The 18,815-nt window shown below is 40.4% G+C and overlaps 1 protein-coding gene across 5 annotated transcripts in view; it reads left to right on the top strand.

Annotated features, from left to right (window-relative positions):
* slc8a1b (solute carrier family 8 member 1b) overlaps positions 1–18,815 on the top strand; it is a 168,113-nt gene that overhangs the window by 45,998 nt on the left and 103,300 nt on the right. Inside the window, exon 1 of one of the 5 annotated variants that reach the window (XM_067455598.1) lies at positions 18,207–18,226. The exons of the other annotated variants lie outside the window; for them this stretch is intronic. The gene's annotated coding sequence lies outside the window, so the exon portion shown is untranslated. Of the gene's footprint in view, positions 1–18,206; positions 18,227–18,815 lie in introns of those variants that run through there. 5 annotated transcript variants of the gene reach the window in all.

The raw sequence follows: 18,815 nt of genomic DNA, 5'->3' as shown, positions 1-18,815 counted from the left end.
TAACCGTTTCTCATTCTTATCTCCTCCATATAGTTTTTAAATATAGCATTGCAGAATTCAAATGGGCCCGATGCGTTTTCTGGTATGCGCCGATTCGCACGCATGATCTGATCTGTGCTATCAAGTCTCTGGATCTGAGCGTATTTACACCATCTGAATCGTTCCCTATATAGTGCACTATGTGCCATTCACCATGTAAAAAAAACAGTAAATGTGTGAACAAGTGACCATTTTTCTGTGGCAGCTTCAGTGTCTATTTATAGTGCAGGGGGCAGGACACTTTAAATTCTTGAGAGCATTTGATTGGACATAAAATCTGATGAGAAGCAGAAGTGCAGAGTGATATCATCATTGATCTATATCTGCAGAAGTGAGTGACTGGTTTTGAATGCTTCTATCTTCCAAATGTTAATTTTGGGGCGCACTAGCTTATAGATAACAATCTAAGGCTATCATATTCATACTAAAAGCCAAAAAAACATTTGATTCATGGGGACTTTAACATTTTTTGGCTTGTATTATAAATTGGCTTTTAGCCTGGACTTTACGTTGTGTTTTGTTTTGCTTTACTTTCGATTTGTGTTTATTTTTAAATGTGTTGATCGTTCGTCGGTTCCCACCTCCTTCTTCTCTTATCAACGAATCTTGTTACATTGACCAGTGTTATTTTTTTATGGAATATTGAAGTAATTATTATAAATTATTCATTTAAAAAAAAAAAATGATGAGCCCTCATAATCTTTAATCCACTTCTTAAATGCTCCCTCTTCCGGTGACATCTTTTCTCTTCTATGATGATGTTTACCAGCGTGGGACAAACTATCATTCATATGAGATCACAGCAGTAGCAAACCACAACAATCCAATCAATTCTAGATGGACAAAATCACGTCCGGCCCTACTTTTTTTCATATTCGAGAAGCGAACTCAAATATACATCACAATAGGAAAGAAATTACTACCTCAACTTCCATTTCATGCTGATTGTCGACTTTAAAATACTTTGTTACTAAAAACTGGAAATTGCCTGTCCTACATAAAATGATCGGTGACCTCTACTTGCTATTCAAAAGACGAGTGATCGAGCACTGGCACATTTTTCCATGAAATAATTTCTGGTGTGCACTGTACCTCAATCGAACGACTCCCCATGTCATGCTAGACGAGAGGGTTTCTGATAATTATGGTAATTAGCTTTTAAGTAGCCGTGCCCAAGACCATTAAAACGGTCTTACATAAATATGAAACAGCGGTGCAACGTATGCTGCAGAGCTGACGGCTCATGTGGTCCTGCATGCCCACTCAAACCTTTCTGTTCAAAAACCCCCTGCCCCTTTATTCATATAAACACTTGCAGACAGTTGCACAGAAATCTCTCCTCTCATCCCATCTTCCTCTCCTCCATTCATCTCTGGTCCCTTCTGCACATGACAGACTGCAGCTGGCTTTGAGTTCTGTCCCCATTTTCCCTGTCTTTTCTTTCTGTTCGCGCACACGCACACACACACACACACACACACACACACACACACACACACACACACACACACACACACACACACAAACACTGCAATTATCAAAGGGAATGAGACTGTTAGTTTGTTTTTGCTGGGATAGAAAGACCTGTATGGGAATATTCGCATGTGTGTGTTTGAGTTTCATCGTTCTAGTGGGGGGTAGTACAAAAGTTCTCTTTTCTCACTCATTGATTAAATGAAATTGTGAAAACAATTCATCATTATCATCGGGCAGCATTTATTTAAAATAGAAATCTTTTGTGACATGATAAATGTACTTTAACTTTAGATACGTTAAAGACATCCCTTTTTATTAAAAGTATTAATTGTAGTACTCCTGAAAATAAGGGAGAAATTAAGAGAAGAACACAGATGGCTTCTCCTCTGCATTTATACTACAAATTAATTAATACAATTAAATACATTACAACTGCAGAATTATACATATAAGGTCAACACATACCTTTTACATAGTAATGGCAGAATATAAGCATTAACAACTTATTTACTCATTAAAACATTTAGCATATTCAGCATTTACATGGTCATCAATAATTTCAATATATATAACATTTTCACTAGTATTTAACCTTTATCTAAATAATAATGATGTAAAACTACATTTAAAATACAATGCATATTCTCATTCTCAGCATACTGCTTTGACGCCACTTAACCGAGTAAAATGTTTCACTCGGTTACGCAATTTTTAACGGTTAATCGGTCAATCGGTTAACCATGGACACCCCTAGCTTGGTTTGTTGTCTGAAATATTACATTGAATAACAAAATTCACTCCAATGTAAAGCATAACACATACTTAAAGGACAACTCTGGGGAATTTTTACGTTTATCTTGATCGCTAAACCTTTGTGAGTACAGTCTACAGGAAAAAACCCTAACCGGATTGGTCTTGCAACACGGAGTTATTACAGTTAATGCCCAGAGCCTCCACTCCGCTAAAACGGCAGCTATGGGGGCATGAACGTAACGGGTGTCTTTGTGTCTCTTAACAGACACAAAATGCAATTAAAATGTCTGTCCAACAAGAACAGGGACCTTTACATGACAACGAGATGCGTTTAGCCACTTAGCCATTGTTTAAATTCACCTGTTTTAGACGGCTAGCTGTATCTCGCGCTGAAGTCCAGTGGGAACTCTGTTGTAGCCAGGAAAAAATAACAAATAGTCCAGTTGGGAAGATTGTTGTGTGTGTAAAGCATGATTATTTTATTACTGCACATCTTTTCTCAAGCCTCTGTGCTTAATAATAAATATAAATAAATAAGGATAAATAAAGTTTACATTACCTTCACAGTGGTTGCACAACGGAATGACATTTTTCTTCAACCGGCCCGCTGTGTTGTGTCTGTGTAACTTAGTCATCGTTGAACCATTTCTCCTTCACTCGTGAGCCCGATCGGATCAACACTCTACACTGTAAAAAATTTGTGGGGTTTTTTGTTGGTTTAACTTAAAAAAGTAAGTAACCTGGTTGCCTTAAAATTTTGAGTTTATTGAAATTAAAACTTTGAGTTGATACAATGAAGGAAATTAGTTTAATAAATAGAAACTCAAAATATTTTTGTATCTGAACCACATAAAAAATGTGATAAATCATGAAAAAAGCACAATTTGGCATGTCTCACTGCGTCATCAGAAATAACACACACATAATTGCCCAATATGCTTACAAAATATTTTAATAATCTTTTAATAATAGAAAATTTCATCCACCTAATCTCAAAAAATGTTCATTGTATTAACTCAAAATTTTAATTTCAATGAACTCAAAATTTTAAGGCAACCAGGTAACTTTTTTTCTAAATAATTTTTTACAGTGTAGTGATGTCCGGTTCACGAATGAATCGTTCTTTTTAACCGGTTCTTTTAAGTGAACCGGTCGAACCAGTTCACCAAATCGGACTGAATCATTCTAAGCGGTTCGCGTCTCAAATCAGCGCTGATCCCACAAGTTAATTTAGTTACTAACTTTCTGACATGAGTGGCAGTCCCCCCGAATAGAAATAAACGAATGTCTTCAATTATATGTTTTAACTCCAACCATTCGCTGAACTGAGATGTTTTGCTGAGAGAACCGATGAACTTACGAGCAGCTGATACTGAGCATGCGCGAGTAACTGAACGAGCAGTAGTTCTCGGATCAGCAGTACAGAATTGAAAAACATTTCTTTCGGACACGTTCGATACGGAGAACGGACGAGCCGACGAGCAGAGCCTCTTCATACTCACAACACTCTTCCCAACTGGACCTTTTGCCTTTTTTCGGTCTACAACAGCGTTCCCACAGGATTTTAGCGCGAGACACAGCTAGTCGTCTAAAACAGGTTAATTTAAACAATGACTATGTGGCTAAATGCATCTCGTTGTCAAGGTCCTTGTTCATGTTGGACAGACATTTTAATTGCATTTTATGTCTGTGAAGAGGCACAAAGACACCCTTTACGTTTATGCCCCCATAGCAGTCGTTTTAACGGAGTGGGGGCTCTGGGCATTAACTTTAACAGCTCCATGTTACAAGGACCAATCCGGTTCGTTTTTTATATATATAGTAGGGCTGTCCTCGACTAAGGATTTAGACATTCAATCAGAATTGTCGTATTTCTCTATGGTCGACTGATAGTCGAATCATCTATGTGTGTGTTAATGGGTTGGGAGGGGCACGACACTTGTCAGCAGAAGGGTAAAACTATTTTTATTTTCCTTTACACACTGCACACAGCAACAACTTTTAATAAAGCGACCAAAACTGCCTGCCAACTGACAGACGAACTGACAATGGCTTTCTTATTTAGGTTTAAATAGCCTAAAGGGTAATGTGGTGGATAAACATTCATAAACCGTTTTCTCATAACATGTTAAAGCCACGATCGAAACACAGAACATCACACAAATATGTAAAAGAACATTTTGATAAATAAACCTAAAATAAAAAAAAACCTGCCTAGAGAGGAAAAGAATACTTTGAGTGCGTTTACATGCCCGTTCTTAAGCCGATTGTGCCTAAAGGGGGTGAAGGCCGCGAAGCTCTGCCTCGCGCCTCAGGATCTCACACCGCCACCTGGCTCGCACATTATATACACGCGAGCTCAATTTTGAATTGACTGACAGAACTGCAAGATGAGTGTATCTTATAGCACAGGGTTAAATCAGTATGTACATTGACGATTTGAGGGAAATATAATATAAATTTAATATAAAACCTTGAAAAAGCATTCTGTGGTGCGGCAGGATTTTAAACAACTTCCTGAGTGGCCATGAACAGGAGCTGAATGCTGTCGCCGGTGTGTGTACACTCATTGAACGTGTTCGAAATTTTAAAGGCGCAGTGCGAAGCTCAGCGCCCTTAAAGGGGTCGCACACCGGATGCTCAGCTCAGCACCGCGACGCATCTTTAAAATATTGAGCACCCCCATATTGCCAAAATGGTATGATCCTCGTTTCATAACACCCGCGAAGATTTGACCGTGAGATCGGTGATCGAACCAGGCTCCGCATATCAATCCATCGAATCTTCGACTATTCGGGGTCACCCCTAATATATAGACTGACGATCATAAGATATAATGATCAAGATAAACTTAAAATGTCGCCGGAGTTGTCCTTTAACAGACATCACTGCAGATTGAACGACCACATGTAGAAATTGAAGATAATTAATAACGCTAAACAATATTATCTCATAGATTCAAATCTATTTATAGCTAACCATTCATGTGGCGGGCTTTCGCGTTAATCGCGGAGCAATGCTAATCATGTGCTCCACCGCACCAAACTCATGATAAACTTTTACTAAAGTATAAAATAATAGCACTAAACATGTGAACTCATTCATATTATATTAAAGTGTTTATACTTAAACCGAAAGTGTGTTTTGTGCATTACACGTTGCTGTTACCTGATAATAAGGGAGAAGTTAAGAGAGGAAAACACTGATAATGGCTTGAGGGTTTCCCCCCCCCCATTTCTATTGTTGCACTTTGAGATTCTACGCATTGAAAAGTGCGTTATAAATAAAATCTTCTTCTTATTATTATTATTATTATTATTATTATTATTATTATTATTATTATTATTATTATTTTAAATGCACTTAAAAAAATAAAAACATCTTACTGACCCACAAAAATATGCAGCCTTGTTTTATGATTCTCCGGTTCCACCCAAATTTTTATGCTTGGAAAAAATGTTGGTCCAACTAACGTAGTTTCCATGGCCCTGTTCGCAGACAGCTTTGTTGATTAAAGTGAGAGTGATCTCATTTTGTTGAGTCATGTGGACTGTGTAGGTGTATGTGAATACATTATGGGGAAGAGAGAGGTGTACCGTTTTATCTGTCAGTAAATAAATGAAACAAATGTTTTGTCATTGTAATGTTTTGTTATTATTTGCCAGTATTGCAAATGTGTGCTTTTTTTGAAGGGCTCTTAAAAGCATGGAATGAATGTATTCAATCTGCCGCCTTTGACAGCTCAATATAGTTCCTATAGTGGAGAGTTTGATTACAAAGTTTTGTGATGCCACCAGCCAATCAACACTACCACACCTTTGCCACTTTAGGTGTCTGCAAAAGCAAGTATTTGTGTTTTGTTCTATTTTCTGTGTCACAGTTGCATTGGTTAAAAGGTAGACGGGACATGAAGAGCAAGTAATTGCATACAAGATCTCCTATAAAAATAAGACTGTCCATCCAGATGTTGAATGTCTTACAATGCGGAGGAAGGTTCACTCTCATCCTTAGAAAGTGTTAGCTACGTGATTTATTCTTAAGACCAGTCATCTTAATACGATGGATGGAAGGATGGATGGATGGATGGATGGATGGATGGATGGATGGATGGATGGATGGATGGATGGATGGATGGATGTGTTCGCAAAAACTCATTCTGTGTGAATGGCCCCTAACTGATTTAAAGGGATAGTTCACCCTAAAATGAAAATTGTCATTTACTCTCCCTCAAGTTGTTCCAACCCTGTATAAGTTTCTTCTGCTGAACACAAAAGATGATATTTTAAAGAATGTTGGCAACCAAACAGTTTATGGTTCCCATTAATACCATTATGTATTTTTTTTCCTACTATGGAAACCAATGGGTGCTATCAAATTTCTAGTTACTGACATTCTTTAAAATATCCTCTTTTGTGTTCAACAGAAGAAAGAAACTCATACAGGTTTGGAACAATGTGAGTGGTAGTTAATAATGACAGCACTTTCTCATTTCAGTGTTATTTAAGCAGACCGTGTACATTTAGTTTAACAGCATTAACAGCAAGCTAAAGAGGGCATGGGCAAGTCATCTTTAATGCCCTGTAATTCATACCTTGATAGCACAAATATTTCTGCCTATTTTGGCATGTGTGATTGTCAGCCTCTGTTTTTACGTTACACACTGAAGCACCTCGCTATTACTTTCAGCTAAGACAAGAAAAATTGCCTACTGCAATTTTCTGGTGTTATTTTTCTTTTATTATTGGTTGTGTATTCTACAGCCCTTTAACAATCTTCTCAAAACACAGCCCACCTCAGATTGATTTTAAACAATGCACAAATCCTATAAAAGCACTATCCATGCCTAAATTTGGGTGGGCACAACAGATGTTTAACCCCACATTCACCCTTATCTCAAAGTCCGCTATGTCAGAAATAGGATCTATCTGTAGAAATAGAATGAATAGATTAATGCATTTGATTTCATTTTGATCACACTAATTGAAATCTTTTTTGTCAACTTTAAGCAGTTTATTTTTTGTGTATCAAAAATCTTTAAAACATTTTAGAATAACAGGAGCCAGTTATGACATTTTATTTAACAACTGCCATTATGCCATGTCTATGCCATTTCATTCCTTTCCAGTTTTTTTTTTCAATCCGATAACATTCTCCCAATTGGACTAGAAAGGAAATAAACCACCCCTTTCAATCCTATCAAAATTTCATTCAGAACAAGCTTCAATCGGATTGATTTAAGGTGTGTACACGAAGGCTTTTCAGTCCGATTGAGCCATCGATTCGATTATTAACTGATTATTTGGTTGCATGTAAGTGTAGTTGTCACAGCGGAATGAGAATGAAGACAGATGCAGATCCAACTGGGGCAGGCGGATTAATCTTGGCATGAAATACCGGTTTTAATTTAGAAACATGGAACACAGGGTGAATTCTCCCATACGCTGGAGGTAGTTTGAGGCGGACTGCCACCGGAATAACGATTTTGGTGACAGGGAGCGGGCCAATTAATTTAGAAGCAAGTTTATTGGAAATGGAACGCAAAGGAATATTCTTAGAGAAAAGCCACACTTTTTGACCTACGATGTAGACGGAAGGCTTAGAACGTGGCGATTGGCTTGGCCTTGGTGAGTGCTCCCACCTGGAGCAGAGTCTCAAGGGCTCTGGTCCATGTGCGATGACACCCCTGGACAAAGGCGTGAGCGGAGGGGACCGCAACCTCGGATTCCAGACTAGGAAAATTTGGTGGCTGGTAACCTATACTACCTTCAAACGGAGTGAAGCCCGTAGACGACACTGGCAAGGAGTTATGAGCGTACTCAACCCATGAGATCTGTTGGCTCCAGGAGGAAGGATTCTTGGACACCACACATCATAACGTTCTCTCAAGGTCCTGGTTGGCTCGCTCGGTTTGCCCATTGCTCTGGGGATGGAAACCTGAGGACAAATTGACCGTCACCCCCAGTAATTTACAAAACTCTCGCCAAAATTTGGACACAAATTTGGCACCCTGTCGGACACCACGTCTATCGGAAGGCCATGTAAATGAAAGACGTGGTCTACGACAGTCATCGCTGTCTCCTTAGCAGAGGGTAATTTGGGTATGGGAATAAAATGAGCCGCCTTCGAGAGCCGGTCTACTACTGTCAAAACGACAGTATTGCCCTGGGAGGCCGGTAACAAAATCTAGTGCGAGGTGAGACCAGGTTCTCGAAGGGACAGACAGCGGTTGGAGTAACCCTTCTGGGGGACGATTGGAAGCTTTACCAGTGGCACAAACCGAACAAGCCAAAACAAAATCTTGAACGTCCCGAGCCATACCTGGCCACCAGAATCGTTGTTTGATCATAAAATTGGTTCGACTGACCCCTGGATGACATGCTACATTGGAACAATGGCCCCATCTGATGACGTCTGACCGTAACCCCTCTGGCACAAATAATCGACTCAGTGGTCCGCCGGACGGAGGCGTTACCCCTTCTAAGGCCGTTCTGACCTTTGATTCGACCTCCCATGTGAGTGTGGAGATAATGAGTTTTTCCAGAAAAATGCACTCGGGAGTAGACGGAGGTTCGGATAGGTCAAAAATACGAGATAAAGCATCGGGTTTGATGCTCTTAGAACCCGGGCAGTACGAGAGTGAAAAGTCAAAATGTCAGAAAAAAAGAGCCCACCGAGCCTGCCTAGAGTTAAGTCTTTTAGCGGATCTGATATACTCCAAATTCTTGTTATCCGTCCAGACAAGAAAAGGAACCCCCGCTCCCTCTAACCAATGGCGCCATTCTTCCAATGCTAGTTTAACTGCCAACAGTTCTCTGTTGCCAATGTCGTAAATACGCTCGGCTGACGACAAACGATGTGAGTAAAACGCGCACGGGTGCATCTTGTCATCCGAGGAAGAGTGCCGCATCGGCTGACGCATCGACCTTCACCACGAACTGACGTGATGTATCAGGGGCAACGAGAATAGGAGCCAAAACGAAGCACCTCTTCAGTTTGGTAAATGCAGCTTCGGCTACGCTAGCTGTCAAGGCTGTCAGAGGCGCGGCTAGTTGGCTGAAGTTATGAATTAATCGTCAATAAAAATTGGCGAATCCCAGAAACCTCTGCAGGGCCTTGCGGGAATCTGGGCTTGGCCAATCTATCACAGCCTTAACCTTGTCGGGGTCCATGCGCATTCCCTCGGATGAGACGATATACCCAAGAAACGGAACAGACTGTGCATGAAACGCGCATTTCTCCGCCTTGACAAAAAGCCTATTCTCTAGCAACCTCTGGAGCACTCGTCAGACGTGCTGGACATGTTCCTGGAGAGACGAAGGAAAAATCAATATGTCATCCAGGTAAACATATATGAACTGATCTACCATGTCTCCCAGCACGTCATTGACAAGTGCCTGGAAAACAGCAGGCGAGTTGGACTGGCCGAAGGGCATGACCAAGTATTCAAAGTGGCCTCTTGGGGTGTTAAATGCTGTTTTCCATTCATCACCCTTCCTGATGCGTACCAAATGATATGCGTTACGCAAGTCCAACTTAGTCAAGATAGATGCTTCCTGTAACCTATCGAAAGCTGAAGACATCAGCGGCAAAGGATAATTATTCTTTAACGTGATGTTATTCAGCCCTCGGTAGTCAATGCAAGATCCATCCTTCTTACCCACAAAAAAAGAACCCCGCCCCCACTGGAGAAGCGGAAGGAGGGATGAACTTGGAAGCTAGAGAATCAGAAATGTATTTTTCCCTTGTTTCCCTCTCTGGTGAAGACAGTGAGTATAACTTGCCCTTAGGCGGAGACGTACCTGGTTGTAACTCTATAGCACAGTCATAGGGACGCTGAGGAGGTAGAGAAGCAGCCCTGGACTTACTGAACACTTCCTTCAAGTCCAGATACTCCGTGGGCATGTTTGACAGATCCAACGACTCATCCTGTAACACAGAACTAGACACAGACGGACGGGCAGACACAAGACAAGAGGCATAGCACTGATCGTCAGGCAGAAACAGAATTATGACCCCAGTCAACCCTGGGGTTATGCTTAATGAGCCAGGGATGACCGAGAACGACAGGAACAAGAGGTGAGTTAGTGATTTAAAAGTCAAGTGTCTCGGTGTGGTTGCCAGATGTGATCTGTGGTAGTCTTTGTCCATTCAACGCGTGCACAGTGATGGGGTGACAGAGAGGCTTGGTGAGGAGCTGCGAGCAGTATAAAAAATTACCTTCCACCTCACTGTCCACCCTCGCCTGGCAGCTGTGGTACCTGTCTGCCTATTGCAGTCTTACCGGGAGGAGAGTGGTGGATGGGTATCTCCCCAACCTGGAACCGCCCGACAGTATCCTCCGCTCTACTGTCGGGCTCCTCGTTCCACTTACACTCTGTCGCCAAGGTCCGGAAGTCGATCATATAGTCTGAGACGGATCAGTTGTTCTGATGAAGATCGATTGCCTCGCGACCCGCTACCGCACGGTCAAAGACTCGTCTCATTTCTTCGGAGAGTGTAAGGAACGAGGAACAGCAAGGATCTTTATTTTCCCACACCGCCGTTCCCCACAGAGCCGCGCGTCCCAAGAGCAGGGTGAGTACCAATACCACTATGGTTTCCTCAGTGGCGAATGTGCGTGGCTGCAATGAGAAGAACACAGAACATCGGGTAAGGAAAGATCTTCATAAATCAGGCTCAACCGAATATCTCTCCGGTGTGGGAATGCGCAGCTCATGCTGGAAGTTAGTGTTGATGGGTTCACGGAGAATGGCGGGTGGGGCTGGCGCAGCGGGTGAAGTCAGTTTGCGAACCTGAGTGGTGAGCTCGGACACCTGTGTCACTAACGCCTGCACCGCTCGTGTAGTAGCATGAACCTGTTCATCCTGTTGATCCATACGCTTGTGAGTACTGGAAAGGTATTCTTGTAACTCTGATGCTTTCGCTGGATCCATGTTGGTCGATCGTTATGTCACGCCGGAATGAGAATGAAGACAGATGCGGATTCAATAGCGAATACAAAAGGTCTCTTTATTACTGATGCTGGTAAAAATAACAGCAAAAGCTCAGTCTCTGGTGGTTCTGGTGGTAGACGTAGGAAGCTCTTAGGAGACGGCGCAGCAACGTGACACGGACGCAATGGGCACAGACCAGGCAACGTGAAATTCAGGACGGAAGAATCCACACAGACACAAGTCATCCGGGAAGACACAACCAAACGCACATATACAAAATGAGCCGGTGGATCCATGAACCGTGACAGTAGTAGTCATTGTGGCTTCACTAGATCTGGAAAAAGCATGTTATAGTCCCAGAGAGCCGTGTTTTTTTTTGTTTTTGTTTTTTTTTCTACCAGAAAGATTCGGAAGCCAGATAACTTGCAAAAATTAACACATTTATTGATAGTCCAGCAAGTATGATCATTAGAGTTTATTGGCGTAGGCACCGTCCTTAGCTTTCGTTTTGAAGGTAACAGACTTTGCATATCCTGCCTGAAGAGGATAGCAGGGGCGCAGCGGACCCCCGAGAGGTATAGATGGGGACCATCCTGGTGGTGGTGGGGAGGTTGGAGGTAACTGTCGGTTAGCATCTGCGAACTCAGACATGTGTAGGTGACCATCTTTTATACTCTGTGGATTAGGACGTGATTGTTTAGATCATAACATTAAATCTTCCTAGCAGAACGTACGCTAAAGCTTTCATTTCTTAAAGGTGCACTATGTAGGATTTTTGTAGTAAAATATCCAAAAACCAATAAATGTTATATATTTTGTTCAGTTGAGTTCTTACAATATACCAAATGTTTCCAACTATTTGTAAATTGTGAGAAAATTGCTATTTTAACTAAGGACCGGGACGTCTGAGGGAGTCTCCTGTCAATCGTGTCATATCTGCTTTACCCTCGGTATCCAGTTCTTATCAGTGTGCAACAAGTGTTACAGCAGCCGCTGAGAGAACTCATAGAGTAACGTCATAACAAACATAATTTTAAACACATAATGTATCTAATATGATAAACAGAGCTGTTACCTCATACTCATGACCGAAAAAGCAGAAATGGCGCCGGTGACTGTGTCCTGTCATAATAAAAGTCCCGCTGCTCAAAAGCTGTTTTTTTGCTTTCAGTCGCTCCAGCGGCCTTGCTGCAGCTTAACATCACTCGGCCCTGCTCTGCTTCATACTACAGTAACATTAATAATCGCATCCATGGATTTGATTTCTATCTGAGTCCTAGCCCAATTCTTTTCCACTGTGAGGTGAAGACCATGTCCCACGATTCGGCACTCAAACTTGGTGTCATCAAACTACGCCTTTGTTTTGAATAGGTGACCTCTAGCAGTCGGAACAATTACATAGTGTAGCTTTAAAGTGTTTTGTCAACGAAAATATTGAATTATTTGGAGACTTTATATGCTTAAACAGCAACATTACACACAACTAAAGTTGGAAAAGTAAAAAAGTATAATTGGGCTGCTTTAAGACTTGTTTTTAGACGATATATTTAGAATTGTTTATTTTTTCCAACAAATTGTTTCAAACAAGAAAGATAAATTGCCAAAGTGGTAAGACAAATAAACTTAACTGACAACAAGTATTGATATCTTAGGAGTGTATATCTTGCATAACACGGTATTTTTATAAGTGTTTTTACAGATTTTGCCATAATACTGGTCAAATTGACAGTCAGTTATAAGACTAGGATTATAAGAGTAGGCACTTTGGGAACAGATGCCGACTTGTACAGAGAAACAATTTGTTCTACACACACACACACACACACACACACACACACACACACACACACACACACACACACACACACACACACACACACACACACATACAAATGTGATGTGTAATACTTGCCTTGATATTCTGTTGGTTATGTAATGAATCTGAAATGTTTTTAGTTTAATAATTTAGTCTGCCCTAAAATATTTTTTTGGGTTATTTGAAGGCAATAAGAAACTGTTTCTACAGCAGAGGGTGTTGTTTGGTTTTCAGCTGGGTGTTCTGACACTCCAAAGACATCTTGGGGGTCAATATCGTTTTTCAGACATTACACATGTAGTTATGATAATCTGACTCAGTATGTGATAAAATACATCAGTAGTGATTAATCGTTACTGTTAGTCTTAATGGAACATATTGGCAGAAAGCCTCACAGTCACAGCAGGGGTTCAAGTACAGATGTTAGGCACACACACACACACACACACACACACACACACACACACACACACACACACACACACACACACACACACACACACACACAATGACCCAGTAATTGGAGTAATACTAAATCCCATGACGCCACAGCTGATCTGAGCTCAAATTGCTTGCAGCTGAGTACACTCCTGCTGGATTGGTTTGGTTTGTGTTTCTGGCTTGTCTTTGGGTGTGCTTGAACAAACTCAATTCCTATACTCCTAGATATTGGCAACTATTACAGCTAGCTTAGAAAATCACGTTTTAATGAAATGGCAGCGATGAAAGTTTTGTAAACTGTTTGGATGTGAACCGCATGGCAAATAATCAAGTTGTTTCTGGGATGTGTCCATAGCTGTTGGTTTCCATTATCTAATTGGCTCTAAAGCATGTAAACATTCAAATATATGTGTGTGAAAACATGCAATTTGTACACACCAATATTCAGTATCACTGTCTGGTGTATCACTAATAAAACTAACTTTTATTAATCATGATGCATTTAATTGATCAAAACTGACAACATTTGAGACATTTGCCTCTGGTTTCACATACAAAGCTTAAGCATATAGACCAGACTAAAATGCATGTTTGAGCTGTTTTAACTGAAAGCAACTTAGTAACAAGTACTGACATGTCTTAAAATAAGTCATTTCCATTGTTTTGTCTTAAAATGCACACCAGTAATGTTTTTTCTAAGGCATGTTTATAAAAACTTAAATATCCTCATTGAACTAAAGCCTAGTTCACACTGCCCGATTTTTGCCCCGATTTTGAGTCGCCGACAGGTTTTGTGAAATCGCCGACAAATGCCCGAGATCACAGGCAAATCGGTGCTCGTGCACGCGAGTGACAATCACGCAGTATGAATGATCAAAGACGCGATCAGAGAGAATCGCCGACGAGTCGCCGACGCCGGTGAGATATTTGGCATGCTAAATATCTGGACCTGTCGGCGATTCAAACTCCTGCTGTGTGAACAGCGTTCTGACTGAAAATTACACCGACAGCCAATGAGAGAGTGAGATACAGGGCAGCAGGAGGTTCAGGGAGGAGTTATAAAGCAGAATTTCAGTATTTTAATAGATATATTTACAATTCTATGAAACAGAAACAAAGGCCAAACATTTGCACATCCAGCCACAGCAGCAGCACATTAAATAATTATTTATTTACCTCAAACTGTCTTTGCAGAACAAAATCCTGGCTCCCTCTGTCTCTCCAACAATTTCTTCCGCCATAATCTTTTTTCTTTTTCTCCACAAATCAGCACACATACAATTTGAAGCAAACTTTGTGCAGTTTATCATTTTTAATAACAATTCCAAGTCTCGCGCGAGAACTCCGGTCTGACGCACGTGTGATCTCGCGTTGTTTACTTGTCACATCGCACGTGTGTTTGGGAAACGTAGTTTGCGCACGGGAGAGAGAGAGAGTTGTCGGCGATTCTTCCTTGTTCAGTCATGCAGTGTGAGCTCCTCTGTCGTCAAACCATCGTGCAGTGTGAATACAGCAGTGACTGAATGATACCCCAGATAGTCATGCAGTGTGAATAGAGCAGTGACCCGACGAGTTTGAAAATCGTGCAGTCTGAACTAGGCTTAAGGCTAAACATATACACTCACCTAAAGGATTATTTAGAACACCTGTTCAATTTCTCATTAATGCAATTATCTAATCAACCTGACAGTTGCTTCAATGCATTTAGGGGTTTGGTCCTGGTTAAGACAATCTCCTGAACTCCAAACTGAATGTCAGAATGGGAAAGAAAGGTGATTTGAACAATTTTGAGTGTGACCTGGTTGCTGGTGCCAGACGGGCCGGTCTGAGTATTTCACAATCTGCTCAATCTACTCAGTTATTTCACAATCTGCTCAGTTACTATTTTCACGCACAATCATTTCCTAGATTTACAAAGAATGGTGTGAAAGGGAAAAACAAAAAAGTCCTGTGGGCGAAAATGCCTTGTTGATGCTAGAGGTCAGAGGACAATGGGCTGACTGATTCAAGCTGATAGAAGAGCAACTTTGACAGAAATAACCGCTCGTTACATCCGAGGTATGTAGCAAAGCATTTGTGAAGCCACAACACGCACAACCTTGAGGCGGATGAGCTATAACAGCAGAAGACCCCACCGGGTACCACTCATCTCCACTACAAATAGGAAAAAGAGACTAATTTGCACAAGCTCACCAAATTTGGACAGTTGAAGAAAAATGTTGCCTGGTCTGATGAGTCTCGGTTTCTGTTGAGACATTCAGATGGTCTGAATGTCTGAATTTGGAGATCTGAATGATGAGTCTGAATTTAGCGTAAACAGAATGAAAATATGGATCCATCATGCCTTGTTACTTCAAGGAAGATTAGCTGTGGGTATACCATTGTGTAATGGTGCAGGGTTGTTTTCTTGGCACACTTTAGGCCCCTTAGTGCCAATTGGGCATCATTCAAATGCCACGGCCTACCTGAGCATTGTTTCTGACCATATCCATCCCTTTATGACCAACATGTACCCATCCTCTGATGGCTACTTCCAGCTGGATAATGTACCATGTCACAAAGCTCGAATCAAATAAAATTGTTTTCTTGAACATGACAATGAGTTCACTGAAGTAAAATGGCCCCCACAGTCACCAGATCTCAGCCCAAAAGAGCATCTTTGGGCTGTGGTGGAACGGGAGCTTTGTGCCCTGGATGCACATCCCACAAATCTCCATCAACTGCAAGATGATATCCTATCGATATGGGCCAACATTTCTAAAGAATGCTTTCAGCACCTTGTTGAATCAATGCCACGTAGAATTAAGGCAGTTCTGAAGGTGAAAGTGGGTAAAACATAGTATTAGCATGGTGTTCCTAATAATCCTTTAGGTGAGTGTATGTTGTTCTTGCTGAACTTTTTATTCATGATGGTATGTATGTATCACTGCATTGACAATAATAAATCAGTAGCCTAGAAATCTAGACACACCCTAGAGTTAGAAAATGTAATTTGCAGCCGGGCTCATCTGGCAACTCTCGGTTGGTTTGCGAGCTTGAAAATCCAAACTCTAGTCAGGCCAATCACATCGTGTATAGAGTCGGTGGGCGGGCTTAACATAATGACGCAAAGTTACAACAGTTCCGCACACTCAAAAAAAATCATATGTTAGATTTACTTTTTCTTTTCTTTTTTGTCAACAGGTTCCACGTAACTGTGCTGTGTTAAATTTAATTTACATTGTTTATTTCAGTAAAAAAAAATGAACATGAATCATAACAAGTAGTCCAATTTAATTACAAATTTATGAATGTTATCTAACAAGAAAATCTTTTACAAAATCTTATTGGCTAGCCAGAAAATGGTTTTGTTACATCCATGGCATTCCCAAAGTAGCTGTTTTTTTATTATTAAAACAATTTTAATTGTTAATAGCAGGTCCTCACCCCAACCGCATGCTCTACACGTCACCACAATGGCAACTTCCAAAAACACTAACAGAACACAAACTTTTAAATAATTTCTGATGGATCACTGAAGGAACTGATGGATAATACATTTAAATTGTAATAATATTTCACAATAATATTGTTCTGTTGTATTTTTCATTAAAAAAGGGAATCATGGTGAGCAACTTTCAAAAATAAACAAAAAATCTTACCCCAAACTTCTAAACTGCAGCAGGTGTGCAGCATGTGCACCTTTGTGGGTACTAGTCAAGAAACAAGCTCTTGTACACATAAAAGGACCATTTTGCAATTATTTGTTTTCAATGGTGCTGTGTGTGTTCTGCATATGCACATGGTTCTATTTTTGCCAGTAATCTTTCTGATGATTACTGATTGGGGGGGGTTATCATGATCATTTAGAATAGTTATCATTTAGAATATAATTTGTGATACTTCATTGCAAAGCTATCCATTTGATGATTATTCACACACATCTACCGACACGCACGTGAATGTCTGAAATAAGCAGAGTCCAGTGTGGTGACTGCTGTCTGACCTCTGGCGCTCTGTGCTTCCGACACAGTTTGGTCTGAAAAAGAGCAGCACACAACGGCCCTGAAGGCAAAGTTAAACCCACTGAACCTCAAACACACAGATACACTTGCAATTGTACTATTGTACTAGGGATATTCTAGATTCATTTACTCACCCTCATTTTGTTCAAAACCAGCATTGTTTTTTTGAATGTAGAACCCCACAGAAGTTATTTCGCTTAATAAGAAAGCTGCTCTTTTCCACACAATAATAGAACGATTGCTTTATGCAAATTAAAATTGTGTTCATGTTTATGGAGTGAATTTGATTGTGCTTATTGTCATTTGTACTCCTGACAGAAATAACAAGCATCTATGTTGTTAACTAGACACCACAGATTGGCACTAAAGCCTTGAGCTCAAAAGATGTATAATTTGTTAACATTTTCAAACATTTTAGACAGTAGTCTATATAGTAAATGTAAACAAAGGGGATGCCAGAGTTCAAGCCAGAGGTCAGGTCAGTGCACTTCAAGAGGTTAAGGGCTGTTCACAACAAGACAAATATTCGGTGCGAAAAACATTTAATTTGAATTAATGTGAGTGATTGGAAAATGTGATTGGACAAAAAATATGCGTGCCATCAGTGAAACAAATTTTCAAATTAACTTTTTTTTCTCTCTTTTCCAATGCACTTCGAAGAAATCTGGCCAACCAATGAGATTTGCACTTTCGCCCTACTGTTAGATAAAACTACTTAGTAGTGCCCAACAGCAGCAGAGGAAAATCCAAAACTGTCATATCAAGTAAGTGTCAGAAGAGTTGTGCAGTGTTTGTGTACCAGAGTAACCAGGGCATTTCTACTGAACAGACATATCGCATGCGAAAGTCAAACTGAATTTTCATGTTAAACGTGTGTTGTTGTGAACAAGTCTTTATTCTTTTGTAGCTAGGTCTCTCTCAAAAATAGTTAAAAAAAAAAAAATAGTTTATGATTTTTGGGGGAAGAGCAGCCTGAACATTCTGTTGAATAACTTAATATGAGTTTTGAATAAGGGAGATGATGATTACAATTTTCTTTTTTGGGTGCAAAACATGTTTATAACTTAATTAAGGCTTTATTACCAGACACACATGTCTTTGTTTTGGTAATGATTTGGTGTGTAAATGGCATATTTTCCTAAAGGTAAATATCAAACAATACCACCCATGCATAATACTAGTTATTTAAATACATGTTTTGCAAGAAAATGCACATGTACACAAACAAACCAAATGCACAGTTAACATTTCACCAACAGTCAGAAGAAAAACTGGTTATGTGTCACATTTAGGTCTGAGTGAGATGAAGCGATAAAGAACTGCACTGCGGACAAGGTGAGAGAACGAAGAAGA

Source organism: Pseudorasbora parva, chromosome 10, assembly GCF_024679245.1.
Source record: "Pseudorasbora parva isolate DD20220531a chromosome 10, ASM2467924v1, whole genome shotgun sequence".
Classification (NCBI taxonomy): Eukaryota; Metazoa; Chordata; class Actinopteri; order Cypriniformes; family Gobionidae; genus Pseudorasbora; species Pseudorasbora parva.
The sequence above is the reverse complement of the archived record's forward strand: the minus strand, read 5'-3'. Positions and strand labels throughout refer to the sequence as shown.